Genomic DNA, 25,350 nt, shown 5'->3' on the forward strand with positions numbered 1-25,350 from the left:
TTTAAATCTGTTGTGTGCCCCAGAAAAGCCATGTCATTTAATGCTCATTCAATATTTCTGGGTGGGATCTTTTTTATTGTCTCCATGGAGACATGACTTACCTGAATGTAGGTGGCAACTTTTGATTAGATGGTTTCCATGGAGATGTGTCTCCACCCATTCAAGGTGGGGTTGCTTACTGGAGCCCTTTAAGAGGGAACTGTTTTGGAAAGAGCAACCAGAACTGACAGAGCCGTGGAGATAAAGTTGAGGAAGCCTGGAGAGAAAGCTAGCAGACATCACCATGTGCCCTACCATCTGAGAGAGAAACCTTGAACTTCATTAGTCTTCTTGAACCAAGGTATCTTTTCCTGGATGCCTTAATTTGGACATTTTCACAGCCTTAGAACTGTAAACTTGAAACTTAATAAATTCCCCTTTTTAAAAGCTGTTCCATTTCTGGTATATCTCATTCCAATGGCTTACAAACTAGTACACCATGTATGGACCGTATGTGTGTGAAGACTTGTCAATAAAAACATATATATATATGTATATATAAAGAGTGGCACTAATCTCTGCAATCCCTCCAAGAATACGGTATTGCTTCTGATTCATTATTTTGCTAGGTAGGGGCAGTTCTAGGGACTTCTACTTCGCCATTCCTGCCATAATAGCCCTCACTCCATGAGTCAGAGAAACAATGTGGGGATTCTGCTGGTTGCTGAGTATGTGAATTCCAATTATGAATTCTGGAACTAGGGAAATGACCTCAGAATGGGACTGGGGACCCAGTGGACCCACTGTGAGATGAACCTGAGCTAAAACTCCATCAATCACATGACCTCCATAAACCCCTACTCTGACTGGTGAATGAGAGTGATTTTTTTTTTTTTCACATGGGTAGGCACTGGGAAGTGAATGTGGGTCTCCGGCATGGCAGGTGAGAACTCTGCCTGCTGAGCTACCAATGTCGTTCCAAGAGTGACGTTTTAAGTCTTCTGGAATTAGTGTCACTTCTGAGCCAATGTCTAATAATTCCTGAAATATCTGATCATGTCCTTTTCCCCAATGCACAGTCTCCCTGGTAAAAGGCCGTAGGTCTCCTTGGAAGGCTGGGGGGAAGGTTAACTATAAATTTTGGGGTGGGGTTAAAGGGTCCTTCTGCAAGGGTAACAAGCCCTTCCCTCATTCAAGGGGCTCTGGGTCTGTAGACTTTCCAAGTCTGGAAATTGATTAAGGGCCCATGACTCTCTGTTTTTTGTAACTCATGTTGGACTTCTATTTACTTGACCTAGAATTCTTCTGCTTATACAGCTCAAACAAGAATTTAGTAGAACCTATCTGTTTTACTTCTAGGTACCCCATGATCTACTAGTCAATGCCACAAGTCTCTGTGGGTCAGATTATTTTGACCCCTGTTTTGAGTCTGCTGTCCATTATGGTGGCCACCCCCACCTTGTATGTGGTGATTAACTGTCACCACATGGCTTCTGCTAACTTGGGATCCAATCATTCCCATTGTATTTAAGGATTCCAGCTCAGTGACAACAGTTCCCAGAGTAATATCTGATCTATAGAGAAAAGCGAGTACAAGAACTCTTCAGGGATGATGTAGCTGGTCTCATGAATTTATTTCTCAAGGTCCTGGTGAAAGATGTGTCCTCTGGACATTCCTGAGGTCTTCCATGATAAGCCCACTCTAGCATTCCAATCTTTCTAAGCCTCTGGATCGCCTCATCTACATTACACCAAAGCAGTTCTGGCATTTTGACCTCAGGTAATGTTGACCACCTTTGAATCCGTGTTTCAGCCAACCATCCAAACAAACTGTTAATGCCCTTTCTAACCCCTCAAGCTACAACACTGAATGCAGGGTTATCTTACTGATAGGAAACATGCCTTAGTTGATCATAGATGCAATCAACTGACTGATGATTTAATACATCAACCTTCTGGTTTATCAACCAGCCATGAAATATCCTTGCAGCAATGGTCGGGCCAGTGCTTGCCTGACCAGACAACTGGACATCATCACCTGGCCAAGCTAACACCAGAACCTAACAATTACAGTAGCAAAAGCACAAGAGTGACATATCAAAAGATTATTATATGCAGATATTTTGAAAACAGAAAATGATATCAATTTCCCAAGTCTATAGGATGTCTAAATGAGAAGGAACCTATAAAGATCTCAACACAAATTGAAATCTGTCATGTGTCTTCTTAGCTGCTTTGCAAGCCTTATTATTTTGCTAGTGAGTGAACCTACCTTCTGCCCAGCATTCATAACTACTAATGGTATTAGAGAATTGGGGAATTCTCAAAGAGCTATAAACTGTTCACTGATAGTATAAAGGATCTGCACAATTAATACTTTTTTTCATTGAGTTCTAAGAGGAGAGAAGGGGAGGGACGAGGATAGTAGATTTCATAATGACTCTGAGGTATCTACAGTCCTAGAGAAAATTGTGAATAGACTAGGGGTCTGTAAGAAGTTCCCTGACCCATGCCCTTCTCTTCTTTGGAATTTCTTGTTCCCCGTGACTTCTTCCCCAAAAGCCTTCTGTCAGCACTAGGTGCCCTGGGCCCCTTATTTTACTCTGGACTGGTATCTCATCCTCTCTGCAATGCCTACACTCTGGATCTGCCCAGATCCCTATAACACATGCCCTTGGAGCTTGACTTTCTACCAGGTGACAAGCACGCTGAGAAAATCACACAATCTTTGTCCCTCTCCCTGATCTGCGGGGTCAAGTCCTAAGCACATGAAACCGATTCTGAATGGGATGAAATCACCTTCTCAGGAAAGTGATCCAGCTAGGATGCTTTCAGAGAGGTCTTCTAGGGAAGAAGGCTGAATTTTAAAGTTTTGTTAATGGTGGGAAGTCTGGTCTTGTGTAGCTCAGCATGTTCTGCATTTCATTGCAGATGTTCGGTTTGGAAAGTCCCTGGGCTACTTCCTTTCCGGAGTTCTCTCTCACCATGGGGGTCCTCAGTGGGAGGACAGAACTCATCAATCACATTATCCAAATGTCAAGCTCCTGCTGTGTGACCCAAGGAGAACCTTGCTTGCATCTACATAACAGAAGCTAGGATCCCACATTTTCTGGATAAATTGGGCCAAGGTCATCCCTGCTCCTCAGAGTTCCAAAAGAAGGCTGCTGTTGAAGGTAAATTGCAATATAAATATCACTGCCAGCCCTCCATCTTCTGCATATTCATCATCTACCCTTCCTTCTTCTCTTCCCTGCACTCAGAGATTCTCGGGAGATGTAATTCACAGCCAGGAGCTAAATTATACTTAGCCTTCTCAGATGGTATTTCAGTTATGTCTGGGAAATACTAACCCAGAATTTGAGGTCACTAGGAAGGGTCATAGGATCAGTCAGGTCCGGACTGGCAGAATCATTTGCATGTCTCAGAATCTGCCATGCTTTTTAGCTTTGACTCCAAGGCTTTACACCTGCTGCTTCCCTTGTCTGGAACGCTAGGACACACAGACACGTGTGAATGTGTACATACACACAGCTAAGTGGCTTCTGCTTGTCCTTCAGGACTCAAGTTAGGTATCATCTCCTTTGTAAAGCTTTCCCTGATATTCCAAGTCTGAGCTAGCTCTCCTTCTCCCTGTGTTAGTTACAGACTGTCTTCTAATCATCGATTAATTTTCCAGTTTTTACCAATTGGCATAAGGCTCCTGATTGTTATTATAGTCCCAATGTATCAGGCATATAGTAGGTGATCCATACATATGGTGATTAGGAATCACCAAGGTGATTAGGAATTCATTCAAGGAATGGATGAATTGGCGGTGCTGTTATGGTGTGCTGACTCTCATTCTGCTTAGTAAATGGGCCCCCTCCCAAAATAACCAAGCAGATTGCAGAATATTTCCTGAGAAGGTGATTTCATCCCATTCAGAATTGGTTTCATGTGCTTAAGACTTGACCCTGCAAGTCAGGGAGAGGGACACAAGCAAGACAATTGCCATCCCTGCCTCCAAGGAACTTTCCATTGTTTTGAGGATGATGCTAGTATTGGTAACTTCCCTGGCTGCTTCCTTTCAGCTCCACCTCTCACTGCAGCACTGCCTGGGGGACTACTTTCAGGCAGGCTACTCCAACCTCATGGTTTCCAAGCCTCCTGGCTGAAAGAGGACAGTGCATCGTCCTTGGAACTTCAGGAAGTTCAGGGCAGCTGATGCAAGGTACATTCAGGGTGGAGAGGAGCAGAGGCAGCCAAAGAAAGAAATAAGGCTGGAAGGCTCAGCAGAGGCCAGATCATGAAGGCCCTCCCAGCAGGCAAAGTAACAGATCCTGACGGCAAGGAGGAGCCACAGAAGGAATTTAAACAGGGGAATGACTTGAACAGATGTAATGTTCTTAAAAGAGCCTCTTGCTGCAGTATGGGAAATTAACCAGAGAAGCAATAACATGATCACGTTTGTGAGACTGGAAGGTCACTGTGGTGGACTGAACAGTGTACCTGAGTTAGGACATGCTCTTGGTCTTAGCCTGTATTTAGGCTACACATCTTCATGATGTCACTTCAGCTAAGGCGTGGCCCAACTAAATCAGGTTGGGCTTTGATCTGGGTCACGGGCATCCTTTATAAGCAGGGTGAAAGTCACGTGGAAAGGGAAGCCAGGGGGAGCAGCCAAAGCCAGAAGTCAAAGGAACTGGAAAAGAAAGAAGACATTGCTACCTGCATTGTAATATGACACAAGAGCCAAGGAACCAAACGCTGTCGACCAGCTAGAATCAATTGACCCTGGGAGGAAGCAAGCCTTCTGAACTCTGAAACCCTGAGCCAGCTCCTCTTGTTAAGCCAACCCAGTGTCTGGCATCTGTTTTAGCGGCTAGGAGACTAAAGCAATCACTCTTCAGTGTTTAAATCCTAAATGCAGGAATGTTTCACTAGACAATGAGGACGGATCGAGATCCCTTGGCTTTTTCCAGCTCTTTTACAGAAAAGACCGTATCATATTCCTGTAATCAATTTTTGGTAAGAATGGATACTTTTCACCAGTGATTTGCCAGACATAGTAAGAGAAACAGCAAGATAGGATGGAAATAGAATAGAAATGAAAAAAATCTGAATTCAAATACTAAATGACTTTGGCACTGATCCCTTTGAGTTCTCTGTAAATGGAAATAATAACATTAGACTTTTCTACATGCCTCACAGAAAAAGATATTATAAAGATATATTTTGAAAAATTATATGATAAATGCTTTATAAACTAATTCATAGATGTAAAGTATCATGCTCAATATTCATTCATTTACCAAATTCACATCTTTTCCATCTAAATATGTGGCCTGGGGCAAGCTTGGGGATATAAATATGAAAGTGACAAGCCCCAGGGGTCTATGTTTTACTGGAAATACCAGTGTCGTCAAGAAGTAATTATAATAAAATGGGATAAGTGCCTAGAAAGACACTCAAAGTGCTATGAAGAAACTAGATGTAGATGGAAATAGGAGAAAGCTTCACCAAAGACAAGCTTTTTGAACTGCAAACTCGGGAGATGACAGTAAGGGTTTTCCGGGGCATGGAGGTGGTGGTGGGGATTGCCAGGCAGAGGGACTCTTGTTCTAGTCACCTTTGAACCTGCCGCTTAGCCCACTGTCTCAACCCAGGTGCTTAAGAAATGTTTGCTAAATGAATAAACATCCTCGCTGACTTTCTTCTATGTTCTTTCCTTTGTCCATGGATTTTAAAGTGTGACAAAGCACTGTAGTGTTATTTTCCTAAGGACACTACATTAGAAGCTCTCAACCTTTTCTCCATTTCATCTGAAATGACGCTGTCAACACCAAGCCTGAATAGAAAACTAAAATTGATAATGCCTGTTGAAAAGCACACTGAAATTCAGGCGCAACAGTGGCTGCCCAAGGATTTTAAGGATACATCTGGGGGTGGGATGTGCCCTTCTAGTGCCTCATCTCCCCCAACAAGTCACTTTTTAGGAATTGGTGTTTGCTATGGGCATTTGAAGGCCAGGAGAAGGCTCTGTTTCTGCATCAGGGTTGCAATATATGGTTGTCCAGGATAACCACTGCGTAAGTGCTCCTGGCTGGGGCGGGTAGGGGGTAGGGGTAGGAGGGGGTAGGGCTGAAATTCAGCCTGTTTCCACTCACCAAGCCATGCACCCAGCTGCAAGGTGCCTATCCTAATTGGCACTAATGCATCAGTGCATATGGGCTATGTCCTCAGCTGTCACTATCATTGCTGCACTGGGGATGGGGATGGGGAGGAGAGGTCAGAGCCTGAGAGGCACCCGACTGTCCTTTGGAAAGAGCTCTTCCCTTCTCTTCAACTTTAAAGCTTATTTTCAGAGCTCTTACAAGCCCTTAATTTTGATGGGTCACTAACCCACCCGTGGCAATCCATAGGTGGGGAATTGTCTTCCTCCAAGATCTGCATTCTCTTTGAACTTTCCTGCCACTAGATGGCAACCTCACCCAGCTACTGGAAAGAGACTTCCCTGGGGCCCCAACTGGGCGAAGGGGGAGAGCTGGGAGCTGCCTGTGTGGCACGGAGTTTCCTTTGATCCCAGCTTCTTTATTTTGCAACTTGAAATTATTGTCCTTGCACGCAATTTTACTAAATGGAATAATTAACAGTTTCACAACAGTTGTTAAGCTCACAAACAGCCTCTCTTTTGTTGTTGTTCAATCTCCAGATGTTTAAACCCAAGAGGCACAGGTTGAGTGACAAAATATTTAGCTCCCTGACACACCTCTGGGAAATACTAGGAGTCCTTATTTATAATAGAATAGATTCTGACTCCAGGTAGTCTAAAGCTATTAATAATTTTCGTGTTCTGTTTTTTTAACTGGTGCATAATTTACATACAACTAAAGACAGATTTTAAAGTGCCCAGTTCAGTGAGTATGACATCAGTGTAACTCCAACCTCAATTAGGACATAGAACATTTCCATTAAACTGATAAATTCTCTTGTTCATCTTCAAAGTCAGCTTCCCGTAACCCAAAGAAAATGAAAGACCCAAAGGAGTGCAAACAGTGGGAGAAGCAGGGAGTATGTGCCCTAGAAAAGGCTAAATTCGTCTCTTAATTAATCACAGCCCTCTGTTTTTGTACTTTTCTGGTAAAACCAAGCAATCATTTATTTTAAAGGAAGAAACAGTATTTGAAGTACCTGTTAATTTTACCTATCATTTTACTAATATAATTTTCTCTCAAGTGTTGTAAATGCATGAAATTCTTTAAAATATGTTTAGTCTTTGCTTCACAGCTTGGTTCTCCTGAAGTCCTTTCACTATGCAGTTGTTAGGCTGCAGCCGAGACAATTATCAAAACCCTTCAGTGACATGGATTATTTGTTTTGAAAATAATTTTTTCCAAAGAACCAATCAAATCATTCTTCGGCCCAGGAGTTCAATTGTTAGCCTGCACTGGCTGTGTCTTTATTACCACGTTAGAGAAATGCAATCATTTCTCCTGAGAGATGATTTGTTTAATGAAAACTTTTTAGGGAAGCATAACATACATACAACTCAGTGAATTTTCACAAAAGGAACACACCCATGATGCCAGCACTCAGATCAAGCAGCAGAGTATTACAAGAACCCCAGGAGCCCCCTTTCAAGGATAACTATTATCCTGACTTCTAAGAATATAGATAATTTTACTGCCTTTGAGCGTCACTTAAATAGCATCGTATAATAGATACTCTTTCGTGTCTGGCTTGTATTACTCAATGTTGTATTTAAGAAACAGCCACATTGTACATACTTGTGATTTGTTCTTTCTCTGGCTGCATAGTATTCCATCATATGAATATACCACAATTTAACGATCCATTCCACTATTGATGAACATCTAAATTGATTCAAGTTACCGGCTATTACATATAATGCTGCTATAAAATTGAAAATTGGAATTGAGTTGTACCAATTTATACTCCCACCAGCAGTGTATGGAGTGGCAATTGCTCCAAAATACCAACATTTGATAGAGCTTGTCTTTTCCATTTTAGACATTCTGCTGCATGCAGTGTTATCTCACCAGGGTTTTGATTTGCATTTCTCTGATGACTAATAAAGCTGGGCACTTTTCACATGCTCTGGTGGCCATTGGGATATGCTCTTTTGTAAAGTGTATGCTCAAGTTTTGTTTTTTGTTGTTGTTGTTGACAAGGTAGATAAAAGGAGCATCAGACACAAGGTTTTCACAATCACACAGTCACGTTGTGACAGCTAAATCATTATTCAATCATCCTCAAGAAACATGACTCTCGGAACACAGCTCTACATTTTCAGGCAGTTCCCTCCAGCCTCTCCATTACATCTTGAATAACAAGGTGATATCTACTTAACGCGTAAGAATAACCTCCGGGATTAACGCGTAAGAATAACCTCCGGGATAACCTCTCAACTCTGTTTGGACTGTTTCAGCCATTGCCACTTTGCCTCATTTCACTCTTCCCCCTTTTGGTCGAGAAGGTTTTCTCAATCCCTTGGTGCATAGTCTCAGCTCATTCTAGGGTTTTTCTCAATCCCTTGATGCTGAGTCTCAGCTCATTCTAGGATTTCTGTCCCACGTAGACAGGGGGAGGGTGGTGAGATTGCTTGTCATGTTGGCTGGAGAGAGAGGCCCCATCTGAGCAACAAAAGAGGCTCTCTTGGGGGTGACTCTTAGGCCTAAATTTTAAGTAGACTTGACCTATCCTTTGCGGGGTTAAGTTTCATATGAACAAACCCCAAGACTGGGGGCTCTGCCTATAGCTTTGGTTGTCCACACTGTTTGTGAGAATATCAAGAATTCAACTTGGGAAGTTGAATTTCTCCCCGTTCTCACCACTCCCCAAAGGGGGCTTTGCAGATACTTTTCCACTCACTGATCGAATCACTCTGGGATTCATCGGGGCATCACTCTGGACAAACCAACAAAATCTCATGTCCTACCTGAGATTCCAAGTACTTATGGTGTTCAATCAAACTATCTACATAAGTTATATTAGGAAATGCACTCGTCAAAATATAAATTTTGTACCACACAAACATTTTTTGCTTTAGTCTCATACATAAGGTGACATTTTAAAATATTAATTGCCAGCTATTTTCAGCACCCTGTAATAATGACAAATAAAGTTTTTGCTAATTTTTCTTTAAAAATCCTTGAAAAGGCACATCACAAAAATATTTCATTTTACTTTGTCTTTGCATATTTTCATTTTGAAATAATTTCAGATATTTGTAAAAATAGTACCAAAAAGTCCCATATTTCCTTCACCCAGTTGGATATCTTAATATCTTCCATAACTATAGTCAAATTATCAAAATCAAAAAGTTAACATGACTACTAATCCATAGACTTCATTATATTTTCATCAGTTGTCTCACTAATGTTTTTTTCTGGTCTAGGATTCAATGCAGGGTTTCCCATTGTACTTAGTTGAAATGTCTGTCACTACTCTAAGACAGTCCCTCAGTCTTTTTTTTAAGAATACTGGCTGGCAAAGGAGTAGAACATATGAAATAAAAATAAATAATAGGGAGAACAAATGCTAAAATAAATTTAGTTTGAAATGCTAGTGATCAATGAAAGCGAGGGGTAAGGGGTATGGTAGGTATAATCTTTTTTTTTTTCTTTCCTGTGTTCGTTTTATTTCTTTTTCTATTGCCTTTTTATTTCTTTTTCTGAATTAATGCAAAGTTCTAAGAAATGACGAATATGCAACTAAGTGATGATATTGTGAATTACTGATTATATATGTGGATGTTTTATTTGGCTTCTTCATTTTTTTAATTAATAAATAAATTTTTAAAAATTCCTGTTTTGTATTTTTGCAAGAAATGATGTTGCATTCTTCTAAGTGCATCCATCAGGAGACATTTGATGTCACTATCTTATTAGTACGCCTTCCAGGTGTCTCCCCTCAAAGTTACAATTTTCTCCTTTATTGTTGATAAATTTCTAGTAAGACAATACTTTGAGACCATGAAATATCTTTTTCTCATGATCTTTTGCTCTACAATTTTGCATGATTATAATTTGTTTTATAGGATGCTTTGTATATGATTGTTATTAATTCTTTCTTTGATCCATGTATTGTAAATATCCTACTCTAAGACTTGCTTTTTTTTCACTCTCTTAATGATGTGTTTTGTTGTCTAGAAGTTCTTAAGTTTAATATAATTTGATTTATCATTTTTTCACTCTCTTGTTAGTGCTTTTTGTGTTCTGTTTTAGAAATCTTTATTTAGCCCAAGGTCACAAAGCTGTGCACCTATGTTTTCTTCTAAAAACTTTGTTTTTCCTTTCACGTTTATATCTACAGTCCATCAATAATGATTATCATGCACTTATTATCAAGATTATTTTCTTTAATACATGGTTTCTTAGGTTCAATGTCCCTAAGCTTGACATAGCCTCTGTGTGCCCAGTATTTACCTGGCCCTCCTCTGCATAGCCCCCAGGAGACCTGGGCATAACGGGACCCATGCAAATGTGAAGCTTATGTTGCCTACCATGCAGTGAGCAAGAAACTGTCTAAATTCATTTGGGCTTGCTGTCTTCTTACTGGCAGACTTTATAGAAGTGTGGCCAGCCTAGCAGCTGCAGCAGTGCCCACTGCTTAGGGATTATTTGATGATGACCGTTAGCAATGCCTAAAACGCAGGAAAGGAAGCAGGCACCACTGTCGTAGGTTTTCTTTCCCTATCCTGTAGTGATAATGAGAAAGTGTAGTTGGGTGAGGCAAAATTGGAACCCATTAAGGGCTTCCAAGAGCTGCCTTTCAGGTAGATGGGCTTGAGATGGCATTCAGGGGAGCCAATACCACGATGTCACTGTCTATATTCAAATTCCTGACAGCTGTAGTCGTCAGTAGGCCTGCCTGTGTCCACCAGGATGCAGAGGTCAACTGCATGAGGCTGGGCTCGATGCCACTCTAGACTGTACATCTGTTTCCTGGAGACTGGGTTCTCGTCCTGTTTTGGAGTCTTGATCTCCCTGCAATGACTGCGTCTTTGTTAATTAAGTTCTTCATACCTGGCTCCTTCTATCTTGCATGAAGCTTCTCAGATCTCAGGTGAACTTTTCCCACCACCTTGCCAGACCTTTCCAGAAAGGCCTGAATCGAACAGTGGCCATGATCTCAGCTTAAATCTTCAAATTCTTCAAATATGGAGATATATATATATCCATATTAATATATATATTAAAAAGATGGGTTGTCATGCTGTGCTATTTGCAGCCACTATGTTTTTGTGATCGTTAACTGAACTGCAGTCCCATCAGGGCCCTTCCCACCCACCTGGAGCATTTGTGAATACAAATGAGGCCATGCTCACGCCTATGATCCGAGCTACTTTTCACAATGACGGTTTGATTTGATGAGTTTCGTATGTGAGCTGCAGCAGCAGGAAAGGTACAAGCTAGAGGAGCAGATGGTAAAAAGTAAAGTCAATAATATTGAAGGAAAATATAAAAATAAAGAAAATAATATTGAAGAGCACAGCTCTGACACTAGCTGCTGTGCTGCTAGGTGAGATGAGGGACGGAGGTGGGGCACATCCCTGGAAGTGATGATCTGCAAATGCATTGATATTTGATTATCAAATGATCCTGAGGTTTATACTGATATAATGCAAATGATTAACCTCCCCATGGTCAAATAAAGTTCGCAGCATCTCAAAGTAATTGAAACAGGTTTGGAGGAAGAAAAAAAGGTTGTTCCTCTTCTGGGGCATGGAAAAACAAAAATAGCAAATGTCACTGCTTTTTCTTAGCTGCATATGAGACTACATCCTGATGGGAAATGAGTGGGGGATTCATCTTCTTTGCTTACCATGCCTGTCTTTTAGGCAAACATGAAGTTCTGAGACCCTAATGTCTAGAAGTGAGAAAAACTGGAAATATCTAGAAGTGAGAAAAATTAGACAACTTCTTTCCAAACACCGGTGAAGTTCAGGGAATAAAGATTAGCACAGTACCAAAAGAGGACGCTAATCAAACGGTTGTACAAATCTCAGGCATTTTGCTTATGCTGTGGCTTAAATTCCCTCGGAGACCAGGCCAGGCGGGAAGCAAGCTGCGGTGTCGCCTCCCCCATGGAGGGGATTCGTTGGCCCATGTTTGCAGAGGACCAAGGTTGGGGGAAGAGGATGACGAATGCTGGTCATCGAAGGCAGTGCTGTCATCAACGCTGGCCTGGCTCCTTCTGGTCTAGCCTTTTCTCACCGCTCTTTCCCTAGGGCCTAAAGCAGTGTTAGTCACCTGGCAAAGAGAGAGGCAAACAGGGAAGATGGAAGGCTGCTTTTTCCTTTTTGCAATAAACCCTGTAGAAGGTTTTTAAGACTATGCCTTTTAAGATTATGTCCATGTGTCACTTTGATGAAAATAGAAGGTATATTTTTAAGAATTCGATAGATGGACTGAGCAGCATGGATACAACTGAAAATGAATTTAATGAGCTTCTAAGAGCAAACCTAAGAATTCTCTCCAAACTCAAAGCTAAAAGACAAAAGGAAGGAAGGAAGGAAGGTTAAGTGACATGATGGAGCCAAAAGATGCCAAAGCATCAAATAGAAATTCCAGAATGAAGGGATGGAGATAATGGAAGAGGAAATTAATCAGTAACATAATAGAAGTTTCTGAGTGCAGGAAAGTTTCAAGTCTTTAGACCGAACAGACCTAAGACTGTCAATAGGTATTAATGAAGTGTACTGACTCCTGTGAGGGGAAAGAGTGCCTCTTAAATTTTCTAATGAGAAAAGCTATATTACCTACAAAGGAACAAGAATCAGTTTGGCATCACGTTTTAAATTTTCATCAGTGGATTCTAGGAGACAATGGAAGAATATCTTGCAGGATGGTATCAAAGTTAACTTCCTTTCAAGCCCCCTGATATGGCATTTGTATTATTAGGTGGTAGCAAACGCTGTTGATTGGGGAAGGGAGTAGTTGGTTAAAAGTTTTATTATTGATTTTTCATTTTATTTAGCTGTGGTCAGAAAAAGAGTCAACATTAACATAGGAGCTACAATGGACCAAGCACTCTTCAAAAAGTCTTACTCGTATTAAATCACTTAATCCTCATACTATAGTACCTATGAAGTAGGTCCTATCATTATCCCCAATCTATAGACGAGGAAACTGAGGCACAAAGAAGGTAAGTGGCTTTCTTAAGATCACTGGACAATAAATGGTGGAGCTGGGATTCAAATCGCCATTCTTATTTTGAAAGTTAAGGAGGTTTCTTTGCAAATAAATATTTCATTAGTTTTAGTAAATATCCAGTGGATGACCAAAAAAAAGGTGCTTTCTCTGTTGGTATGAAGTTCAATCCATAACTATTCATTCTACCAACACATAATATTACTCAGATTACTTCTATATTTTTGGATCTGTTTCATCTATCAAAAACTAAGATAGTAGAGGCAATGCAAAATTTACTTCTGTCTCATATTATAAAACTCTAAAAAATTTCTTCCTTTGCCTCTTTGGTGCTATGTTTTCTCTTCTAACCTTCCAGAATTTTTTCATAGTTCTATATATTTTTAATGCTTATTCATCCTTGAAAGATTTGAAAGTTTTATCCATGCTTTGCATTTGTCCCCAAACAGGATGAGCTAATTCTTTTTGGCATCTGGGCTATTTGGATGTCGTTAGCATCCTTCTCTCATAACTTACGCTGGAAGGTTGGTTACCTTCCAAAGCCTAAAAGGATGGTGGAAAGAGCCGTCTGCCAAGGAATGTCACCCTTGCAAGAATCCTGCTTAATTCTTTATAGAGCCACTGTCCTAAGAGGCGGAAGGTGGTATTAAAAAAACTACCCCCCAAATTTGTGTTATTATCTGTCGTGATTCTGGTGATTGACTGGGCTCAGCGAGGTGGTTCTCCCTGGAGGGTCTCGCTGGTGGCTACAGTGACAGTGGATGAGGATGGAATCACCTCATTCACGATTCTGTCGCCTGGACCTGGGGCTGGAGTAACTGGGATTCCGTGGGATGCCTCTTTACCTTCCTGTAGTTTCTCCACGTGTCCTCTGGAGTATGGTGGCTTCAGGGTGGTGGTAGTTCTTACATGTCAGCTTAGGGCTCTAAAGGCCCTGAGAGAGGAAACTAGATGGAAGCTGTGTCACCTTGTATAACCAGACTTGAGGGTTACATAACATCCCTTTTGTTGTGTGGTTACAGAAGTCCACCTTGGTTCAGGGGTAGGGAATGTAAATGCCATTTCTTGATGGGGTAGTGGTAGGGTTTTGGGGAGAGCATGTGGGATGAGATACACTGTTGCAGCCATTTTTGGAAAAGACAATCATCTGCCACAGGAAATTGAATTGAATTAATAAATGATTATCAATGGTAACACTTACTGACATCTGCCATAACTCATAGAGCTGTTGTGAGAATTAATTGGTTCATGTTATTTATATAAAGCACTTAGAATAGTGACCGGCACAAAGCGTTTGTATAAATGTTTTCCATACTTTGCAATTAAGGAAAATTAAAAATCAATAATTATAGTGCTAATTAACCATCCCTCCTCACTATTAAATTTTCATTGTTCATTTTGCTATTGTTTTTTTAAAATTAAATTTGCTTGATTTCCTGCATTATTTTGGTGGAACACACCACCTGAAACCTTCTTGACAAAAGATACATGGGGAATAATTTTTTTTTATCTTTCATATCTGAAAATATCTTTATTTTACTCCCACACCTGACTGATAGGTCTTATGTTGGAAATCATTTTCCCTCAGAATTGTAAAGGCATGATTCCATTGCCTTCCAGTTACAACTGTTGCTGTTCAGAATTTAATGGCATTTTGATTTTTAATCGTTTGTATGGAACTTCATTTTTCTTTCTAGAGGCTTGCAGGGTCTCCTCTTTGTCTGCAGTTTTCTGAGATTGCATCATGATGTGCTTTGGTGTGGCTCTGCTTTTGTCCACAGTGCTAAGCTCAGTGAACACTTTCAACATGGAACTTAAGTGTCTTAGTGCTAAGAAATAAAAATGAATTCTACAATTGATTTCTTCCCCTTTGTTTCCCAGAACTCCTGGGTTGGCTTTCTAATTGTGTTTATCCTTTCTTACCTTGTTCACTTCTATTTGACTTTAATTTTTGGGGTGCTTCCTCAACTTTATCTTCCTACTACTCTGCTGAATTTTTCATTTTTGCTATCACATGTTGATTCTAAAAGACCTCTGTGGAGGGCGGGCCACAGTGGCTCAGCAGGCAAGAATGCTTGCCTGCCATGCCAGAGGACCCGGGTTTGATTCCCGGTGCCTGCCCATGTTAAAAAAAAAAAAAAAAAAGAAAGGATGCTAAAAGACCTCTGTGGGTTTTCTGAGTGTTCATTTTTTTCAAGTATCTTATTCCATTTTTAAGGCTGTAATAATTCATTTCTCAGTGGAGATAAATGACAGATTGTTTTGGGTTATTTGTTCATGCTGGATCCTCCCCTTAAATCCTGATGATTTTTAACTATTTGCTCTTAAGGGTGAGCAGGGTCAAAAGTTATAGTTCTGCAGCTCTGAAAGTCAGCATTGCTATATACAACTATAAAAGAAACCCAAACAAGAAATCAGCCTTCAACTAGAGAAAAGAGCAAAGCTGATCTGTTCAGGACTACAGTAAATCAGAATACAGGGGTAAAGATGACATTGTCATATTTTAGCACTTCACCTACTCTGTGAGACCAGAGGAAGAGAGGTATATTTTTCCTAAAACCTAGATTTTCTGTAGCACATAATCTAACTCAACCTGTTTGGATAGCTCATTGAAACCACCCAAACATATGAAGTCCAGAATGGGAAAGAGGGCTTGTAACACTGCACAGCTTAATGTCATACCTGGATACATCCCAGAGTACGCTGAGCAGACAATTTTTAAGTATTGACAAAGTCCTTTGAGGGACTGGAGAAAAAATATGGAACTATTAAACTTTAACACTGAGGAAATGCCTGATACTGTCTTGAACATTAGGGACTCCCAAGTCAATAGGCCAAGTCCTTGATCTTGAGGTTTGCTCTTGTGAAGCTTATGTATGTAGCGGAGAAGCTAAGCCTACCTATAGGTATGGATAAGAGTTACTTCCAGAGAACCTCTTCTGTTGCTCAGATGTGGCCTCTCTCTCTCTCTCTCAGCTCAACACTGCAAGTAAAATCATTACCTTCCCCCACTCCGTGGGACATGACATCCAGGGGTGAAAGTCTCCCTGGCAGCGTGGGAGATGACTCCCAGGGAGGAGTCTGGCCCTGGCACCAAGATATCAACAATTCCATCCTGACCAATAGGGAAAAAGAAGTATAACAAATAAGGTATCAGTGGCTAAGAGAGTTCAAATAGAGTCGAGAGGCTATTCTGGAGACTAGTTTTATGCAAGCTTCAGCTAGACATTGCTATTTACCATGGTTTGTCAAACTCCAACCAAAACCATTCCTGTTAACCCTAAAGAACACCTAGGGCTCTATCGGAAAGTCTACAAAAGTTCATACACTAAGATTACTTTTCAGAAACCTACATCCTTCAGATGGTTCTTAGGCCAGATAAGTCCCGAAACCCAGAGGGGCCAGCCTCTCCAAGTACATCAGCTAATTCTATTCCTCTATCCTGTTTCCAACATGAAAAAGTTAGAAAGGGTATAGCCGAAATACTAAAGATTAGGAGAAGGATCAAAGGAGAAGGAGAAATTATAACAGAGAAGTTAGGATTTAACAAAAGAGTATGACTGCTGAATAATTATATTGATATTTCTTTTAGTCTCCAGTGTCTTGGAGCATATAGGAGGAAAAATTTGAAATTGTGGAACTGTAATTCATACCAAAGTCTGAAATCTGTTCTATAACCACTTGCTACAATGTACTTTGAAATTCATTGTTTTTTTGTATTTATGTTATATTCCATTGTGCTGGTTGGAAAGGAAGTATGCCCCCTAAGAAAAGCCATGTTTTAATATAAATCCCATTTCATAAAGGTAGAATAATCTCTATTCAATACTGTATGTTTGAAACTGTAAAGAGATCATTTCCCTGGAGATGTGATTTAGTCAAGAATGGTTGTTAAACTGGATTAGGGGATGACATGTCTCCACCCATTTGAGTGGGTCTTGATTGGTTTACTGGAGTCCTATAAAAGAGGAAATATTTTGGAGAATGAGAGATTCAGAGAGAGCAGAGAATGCTGCAGCACCATGAAGCAGAGAGTCCACCAGCCAGCAACCTTTGGAGATGAAGAAGGAAAACGCCTCCCGGGGAGCTTCATGAAACCGGAAGCCAGGAGAGTAAGCTAGTACATGACGCCGTATTCACCATGTGCCCTTTCAGCTGAGAGAGAAGCCCTGACTGTGTTCCCATGTGCCTTCTCACTTGAGAAAGAGAGACCCTGAACTTCATCAGCCTTCTTGAACCAAGGTATCTTTCCCTGGATGCCTTTGATTGGACATTTCTATAGACTTGTTTTAATTGGGACATTTTCTTGGCCTTAGAACTGTAAACTAGCAACTCATTAAATTTCCCCTTTTAAAAGCCATTCCGTTTCTGGTATATTGCATTCCAGCCGCTGGCAAACTAGAACATCCATAATAAAAAATGCTTTTTTTAAAAAAAGTGAGTAGGGTTGACAAATAGAGCAAAGCAAATAAAACTAAACCTAAATATATCCAAATTTTACACAAATAACCATTTTTAATATAAACATGTCCTGTAAAATATTTAGGGCATACTTACAGTATGTAAGTACCTTAAAAATACTTTTCTTTTTCTGAAGTTCAAATTTAACCGAGTGTCGCGTGTTTTGCCTGGCAATCCAAATCTGAAATGCCTGCTGGGGCTCAACCACCGTGAGGTCGCTAAAGGGTGGGAGCTGGACTCTTTTGTCGAGTAACTGATGACAGTATAGTTAGGCTTTTTCTCTTAGATTCCTGAGCATTTAAAACTCTCTATCCTAGAGAATATAAACCTGCCAGAATATAAACTCTCTATCCTAGAGAATATAAACTTAGGGAGTAAAGAATACTGAGTAGCTCAAAATTCATCATATTAAGCTTCATATGGATCTTTGAATTCCTCCAGGCCTCATGTGGTAGATTAAATATGGATGCAAATTCCACACTACTTTCCCCATTCAGGGATGGAGACTAACGCCCCTTCCTTTAAACCTGGCCTAGCCTGAGTGACTTGGTACAGAATGCTGAAGGAGTAATATTCAGGGGCTTCCCAGCCCAGATCATAGGAAGCCTTGTAGCTTCTGCCTGGGCCCCTTGTAATATTTTATCTAGAATAAAATATTCCACATAGTTCCTGGGCCTGGAACTCTAACCACCCCGAGAGTGCCACGCTGGAGAAGGCATGTATTGGTGCTCTGGTTGATGGTGCCAGCTGAGACCAGCCTTCCAGCCATCCCAGCCAGGTGCCACACCTGTGAGTGCATCTCAGACCAGCCTGACTGCCAGCGCAACACCACCACGTGACCTTGCCAATGTCACATGGAACAGAAGAATTATCCAGCTTAACCCTGCCCAAATTCAGACCTACAAAATCATGAAATAAAATAAAACGGTGGTTAAGTCACTAAGTTTTGCGGTAGTTTTTCAGGTGGCCTTAGATACCCAGAATACCTTGACTATACCTGGAGTCCCCCATTTCCAGAGATCCTCTGGAACACTTATAAAAATGTTCTTTCATGAATTGTAACAAAATACCACATTACTGCAAGGTATTAATAATAAGGGAGTATATGGGAATTCTGTATGTTATGCACAACTTTCTGTACACCTACAACTTCTCTAATAAAGAAAATCTATTGTTTTAGTTGAATTTCATGAGGGAACTGAAGTAAATGCTTGTGCTGGTTCTGCTCTCTTTAATTTAAATGCTCCTTTGAGTCTTGAATGTAAACAATTATACTAATTTGTTATATTATATTAATTTCTCTCGAAGCAGAGCCTGAACCAATGCAAGTGCTTTTAGTTAGTTTTGTTTCATCAAGATTATTTCACAGCTGAAACTCAGAAAATTTTAAGTTATTTGCCCAAGATCAAGCAAATAAAGGAACAGAACCAGGTCTTGAATCCAAATAGGTGTGATCCTAAAACCCATGTTCTGAACCACGTTAGACCATCTTCTTCAGCTACATCTTAATGAAATAATTTAACGTTACCTCTCCAGCTATAAGGATGCTAACAGCGACATGGATTTTTGTTAGAGAGCAGATTTCCAAAAATTACTTATCCTCAGTTAAAATCCCATGGAGCGCCTATTATGTACCAGAAACTGTACACTGGGCAGGGTGCAAAGAGATTCGACCAAGTCTTTGGCTTCAAGGAACTTGTGTCATGTAGGGGAGCAGATAGGAACACAAAAATCTATTACAAGGGGGTGCAAAGGCAGTTCAGTGGTAGAATTCTCGTCTGCCATGTGGGAGACCCGGGTTTGATTCCCAGTCCATGCATGTCCCAAAAAACAAGCAAACAAACAAAAATTCAGCAAATGGTGCTGCAATACCGGGATACTCACATGGAAAAATAATGAAATGTGACCTGCCATACAGCGTGCAAAAAAAAAAAAAAAAAAAGAAAACTGTTGGAAAGTGGGAACCCACGAGCCAAAGTAAAAAGGTGGCTCTACTGACAAGAGTACTAAACAACAGTCATTTACATCTTGAAAAGAAAGAGATCTGGTGCTCCTAATTCCTATTCCCAACCAAAGGTTTTTCCCGGGCTGCTGGACACACAAGGAAAGGAAACTCAGTTTTCCTCAATGGAGAGGTGGAGCTGCAGGGAACTTTTTGGAATGCATAAGAGGGAAATGAAATGTGCTATTCTGACTTGACTATTTCCTTTTCCAGCGGAGAGAAACTGCAGTTTCCCAGCAAGGCAACTTTTGATTCGCGGCAAGACTCGGGAGGCCGGCGCGGAGCTCCACCCGCCCGAAAGGGAGCGCGAGGGGCCGCGAGGCCTCGGACCTCAGAGGGTGAGGGGACGCCCGGGGAACTAGAGTCTCGCAAAGACACTTTCGTCGTTGCGGGGGAGGAGCGGGGCCGGGCGGGGCCCGGCGGGCTGTGCGCTCGGGCAAGGAGAACCCGGCCAGGGAGCCCCCAGGGCGGCCTGGGACGGGGGCACCTGCCCCGCGCAGCCCTCGCGCCGAGAGGCGAGCCCAGGCCCTTCCCAGACCGCGCCAGAGCGCCAGGTGCGCTCCGGCCGGGAGAGGATTTTCCGGTCCCGTGGGCAGAGGGACAACCAGGAACTCAGGCTCTGTCTCCACCCCGCACAGGGGCGGGTCTAGCCCGGGATAAGACCCGCGGCCCGGCCCCGGCGAGGGTGTGACCTCGGCAGCCGCGGAGGACGAGCGCAGCCCCACCCAGGCTCCGAGCGGTAAGGGAGCCCCTGGCCCGCCTTGGGGTTCCTGGGCAGGGAGGAGGGGGCGCGGCGGCCCGAGAGCGCCCCGCGGGGCTGCCGGGGCCTGGGAAGGTGCCCGCGGCTGCCGGCTCGTCCTAGGGCCTGTGGGCGGGGCCGGGGCTCGCTCCGGGTGGCGAGAGGGAGGCACACACGGCCCTCACCCAGCGGCCCATCCAGAAGCACGTCCCGAGTGGTTTACCCGGCTCAGGATGCCAGGCAGAGACCGCGGCGCTTATTTCCTGAGAAACCGTGGGGCACACGCTGTGCTGGGCTCGGACATCAAAAAGGAAGGATTGAATTCGCGTTCTCTGGATCTAACTCGGTGTAACGCCGAAGTTTTACTTTTTTAATTCTTTCCTCCATCTTAAGATGCTTACTTACTCCTTTCTCTTGGTTCCTTTCCCCTTTCTCTCCTTGGGTGTCTAATGCCTTCAGCACACTGCCTGGCACATGGGAATCTGTTATCACTATGAGGTCCATGACTGTGTCTGCCAGTGACACACTCTCATTCTCTGGTCTGGAGACACTGGGCCCAAAGAAGCTATTGCTTTTCAACACCCTGCATTTTTTAATGGTCTCGAGTTTGAGGCAGACCTCCTGTGACCTGTTTTGAGCATCGTGGGTCCTGAGAACCTTTCATGGACAATGGAGAACCGGACAGGCACCTGCCCTCCTGAGCTGACAGTAGAAAGAATGCATAAGATCCCTCCAAATTATTCATACCGCTGCCCAACAACTCCAGGACCCCTCACATGTCCCTAATAGTGCAAGTAACTCTATTAATAATTATTAATAACTATTAATAATTAATCCGAACCAGGGAATTCTCAGACTATGGAGAGGTGGAAGAGCAAGCAGGAGGGAAAGGGGACAATAAGGAAAAAATGGGTAATTACAACCCACTCAAGACCTGCATCCTTCCCAGAGCCCTGTCCCTCCAAGGCCAGATCCCTTGCATTCAGCTCAGGTCAGATTTGTATTGATTCAGGGACAAGCACTAACACACACACACACACACACACACACACACACACACACACACACACACCACGACAGCTGAATCAAGAGCATCTATGGATTTTCCTCCTTTGCACTTGGTTAGGGATCAAGTTTCTCTGAAACAGTCAAGTTGAGTCACACCAGCCCTCAGCATTTTGAGGGTTGAGACTCTTGGGCGTCCCTAGACTCATGTGGCCTGTTTCTTTATTCATGTCTTGCCACTCATTTGGTTTCTGGTCTTTTTCATCTGCTTGTAGACTAACCCTTCTCTTCTCCAACAGAGACAGAGGTGGGTAGCAGGCTCTGAGGTTGGTAGGTGGTATGCCAAGCAGTGACTGAAGCCACAGAATAAACAAAGGGCATTTTCTTTGAGTGTTAATTTTACCCAAATATTTGAGAATGGAACAATTTAATATTAAAATAATCACAGATATATTTTGGAGTTGTATACAAAATTTGTATGCCTTTTTAATATAAAATGAAAAACTGCAGATAAATTTTGCTCGGACTTGGGGCTGCAATTGGTTCAAACCTAGCCCTTTAGGGTTGGCTTTTCTCGCATTTAGGGCTGCTTGTGGAGGTCATTTGGATAAGTACTGCCATGTCCTCCTTGGAATGATTTAATAACAGTCATCTCCAGCAATCTCATTTAATCTTGACCCTAAGGTGCAGTTATTAGCCTTGTTTGATTGTGGAGTTGTAGTCATTTGTCAGTCAGGCCACTTGTAAGTTGAGGTTTAAATCCAGCAGTGAAATTCTGATGCTTGCTCTCTTATCCTCTCTGCTCTACTGTAGCTCCGTCAGTGCTTTAGAATTGGGATCTGTGGTTTCCTAATTTATAAACTAAATCTTGATCAAATGTTTTTCTTATCTTCAACTTTTTTTTCTTGTCAAGCCTCAGTTGAAGCAGACAGATAAAAAACTGGCATGTGAGATATGGTTGAAGGAACTGGAGCTATTTAGACTGGAAAGGGAAGACTCTTGTGGGTGTGGGGGCACATGAAATTCCTGAGGGGCTTGACATGGCATGGTGACAAGGGAGTAATTTCCCTCTGTGTGACTTTGGCAGGCAAAGCCAGATACATTAGGTAGGAGCTTTATGGATGGTGGGCTCTGGTTAGATTTAAGGGTTTGTCTTTTAAAACCCATAGACTGCCGTGGAGACAGTGAGAGCTCTCTTATTAGAGGTACCCACCCAAAGACTGGCCAGCCTCTTTGTGATGGGGCTCATAAAGGATAGAAGATTAACTAAGTGGACTTCTAAGTCAGTAGTTCCTAAACTTCAGGGTGCATTAAAGTCACCTGGGAGCTTGTGCAATATGGAGATTCATGCCCCACCTCCCAAAATTCTGAGATTGTATGACTGGGGTGGGATCCAAGAATCTGCATATTTAAAAGATGATTGTAATGCAAATGCTTCTGGGGTCTCACTTTGGAAACTGCTTTAGAAACACATATGAGTAGGTGCGTGCTCGATCAGTTGAATAAAGCCTTAGTGAGAACATATGGGCCTTCCTAAGGGAATTTAGGCCTGTCCTTATGCTGCAGATTCAAGGTAAGGTGGTAAATGGAAAGCACCTTTCCATGGGAAGGTGCTTGTATCCATAGTATCACATCTCCTTTGTGACCTGAGTAACAACAGGGTTTCTTCTCGGTATGTGCCCTGTAGTCTTACAGTGCTTACTTAACACCTGGAGACCTATTTGAAGGCTGCCAAAGTTTTTGCTTTTTTCTTTTTTTAAACAAACTTTAGTTTATAAAGCAGATGTAGGTTTACAAAAAAATTCTGCAGAAAGCGCAGAGTTCCCATATCTTACCCCTCCACACACAGAGTTTTCCCTTTTAATAACATTTTCCACAAGTGTGGTACATTTGTTACAATTAACACTACTCTTGGTTTTTAATTTAACTGAAACTGAGATGGATTCCTACATGAAGATTCATTTCCGTAGGAGTTTAAACTTTCTATCTAAGTCCCGTTGTTGGTTTTATTTGGAGGAACTTGTTAGTGTTCCTTGTATTTGAAATGAACTGAGAGCTTTCGCAGTTGGAACCTGAACTGCCATTTTGAATGTGTTCAAGTTGTTTGAGGTCTATAAATTGCTGTACTCCTTCTTGGTCGGGACTGTTGCTGTAAAAACCTGTATATTCCATATTATTTTACAATGTGGCTACCAGCTGCAATTTATGCTGTATATTCACCATCAGTGGCAGCATAAATTGCAGCTGGTAGCCACATTGTAAAATAATGTGGAAAAAATTTCCATTTCTTCCCCAACATCATTAACCCATTAAGCCAAGAGAAAACACAGACCTTGAGCAGCCTAATTTAAAACAGAATAAAATAAACAAAAACAGACTAGGAGGCCCCTTGAGTAGGCTTTTCTCAAGCGTCAGGAAGAACTCCCTGCCTAGCCACTGTGGATTCATTTCTCTGGGTTAAGGCACTCACTTCCCTGAAGAGGTAACATATTAAATTAATACCAGAAGCTAGCTGCAGAGAACTGTGGTTTCAGGGAACAAGCTCTCCTGGTTTATGTGTAATTGAACCATCTACCCTGGAGGAGATTATATATGTAAGCCTGGTGGGCATCCTCCCTCTCACACATGTCCAGGGGACTCAGGAAAGCATTTTTGCGGTCCTGCTTTGCTTTAACTTCTGCTACAGCTGTTGTTTGATGCTGTAAAAGGACAGCATCAGTGCATCTCACCCTTGTTAGAGTAAAAGACCCCTTTGAGTGTCTGATTAAAGCCATGGATCCTTTCTTGAGAAAAAAACTCACGTTTTAACATTTCTCATACACCTTCAGGGGGTTCACAGACACCCCTCTAAATCCAATCATAAATACCTAGAAGGTACATAGACATCATGTTAAGATTTGCTCTGAAATTTGGCAATATTTATCACAGTTTAAAAATGCACTTGCCTTTGTTCCAGGAAATTCAATTCTAGGAATTATTTTATCAATATACCTGGACATTTTGTAGTAGCAAAAGATGAAAGCAGTCCATCTATCAGTAAGGGATTGGTTAAAAATGGTACATCTATGTTGTCCAGTACTAAGTAGCTATTAAAAAGCGATGCAAAATACAGTTGTAGAATTCTCGCTTGCAGTGCAGGAGACCTGGGTTTGATGTTTGGCTTGTGCACTCCAAAAATAAATAAATAATAAATAAAGTGATGCAGATAGATTTGTACTGATATAGGAATGATATCAAAGATGTACTGTCCAAGAAAAAAAGTAAAGTGCAGCTTTGCATAGTATGCTACCATTTCTGTATATAAATTGATGTAGACTATATATATTATTATATTCTTAGTTTATGCATTAAATATTCCTGGAAGGATACACAGAAAAATTACAGTAGTAATTGTCTCTGGGGAGGTGACGATCTTACGGATTTATCATTAGACACCTCTTTGTACTATTTGAATAGTTTTTATGTTCATGTATTATCATTATTTTTTAAAATAGGGAGTTACAGAAATCCACATACCCACTTAACATTGTTTGTAAAGAGAGAGAATGAGACAGCGATGAGGAATGTATAATTAGCAAATTTGCCTTCCTTAAAATTAACATATGAGCACATATTTTAAAAATTTATGCAGAAAGGTAACTGATGCAATTACGCTTCAGTTTCCAATGAGATGAAATAACAACCATTCATTCTTGTGCTCATTCTTGCCACGTGTATCCATTGGGTTATTTATGCGTTTGCGTATACCTGTTTGTTCCAAAAAGAATGTAAGGTGCCCTGAATTGGATGGTGAGGGGCATTCTGTTTTGAAATGATCTGATCCTGGGCAATGTGTCTTCAGCTTCAGAAGCAGAGAGAGGAGGTAGATGGGGTAAGTGAGGACCTGTGGAATAGATAGATCTGCTGCAGCAGGGCCAGTTGTCAGGAAAAGTCCTAGCAGTGATCTCAGGTCATGGGCACTGTGGGTAGTGACCTTGGGTTTAGAGCCTGGACCCCACTTTTCAGCCAGG

The 25,350-nt window shown here is 41.7% G+C and overlaps 1 protein-coding gene across 2 annotated transcripts in view; it reads left to right on the forward strand.

The window, feature by feature from the left end:
• The first annotated feature begins 2,993 nt into the window (after positions 1–2,993).
• The window catches only part of ANXA4 (annexin A4), an 88,917-nt gene continuing 66,560 nt past the window's right edge, over positions 2,994–25,350 (forward strand). The window contains exons 1-2 of one of the 2 annotated variants that reach the window (XM_077134463.1): positions 2,994–3,152; positions 19,810–19,934. The gene's annotated coding sequence lies outside the window, so the exon portion shown is untranslated. Of the gene's footprint in view, positions 3,153–19,809; positions 19,935–20,234; positions 20,336–25,350 lie in introns of those variants that run through there. The other variant, XM_077134461.1, reaches the window with a different exon arrangement.

This window comes from Tamandua tetradactyla, chromosome 17, assembly GCF_023851605.1.
Source record: "Tamandua tetradactyla isolate mTamTet1 chromosome 17, mTamTet1.pri, whole genome shotgun sequence".
In the NCBI taxonomy this organism is placed as follows: domain Eukaryota; kingdom Metazoa; phylum Chordata; class Mammalia; order Pilosa; family Myrmecophagidae; genus Tamandua; species Tamandua tetradactyla.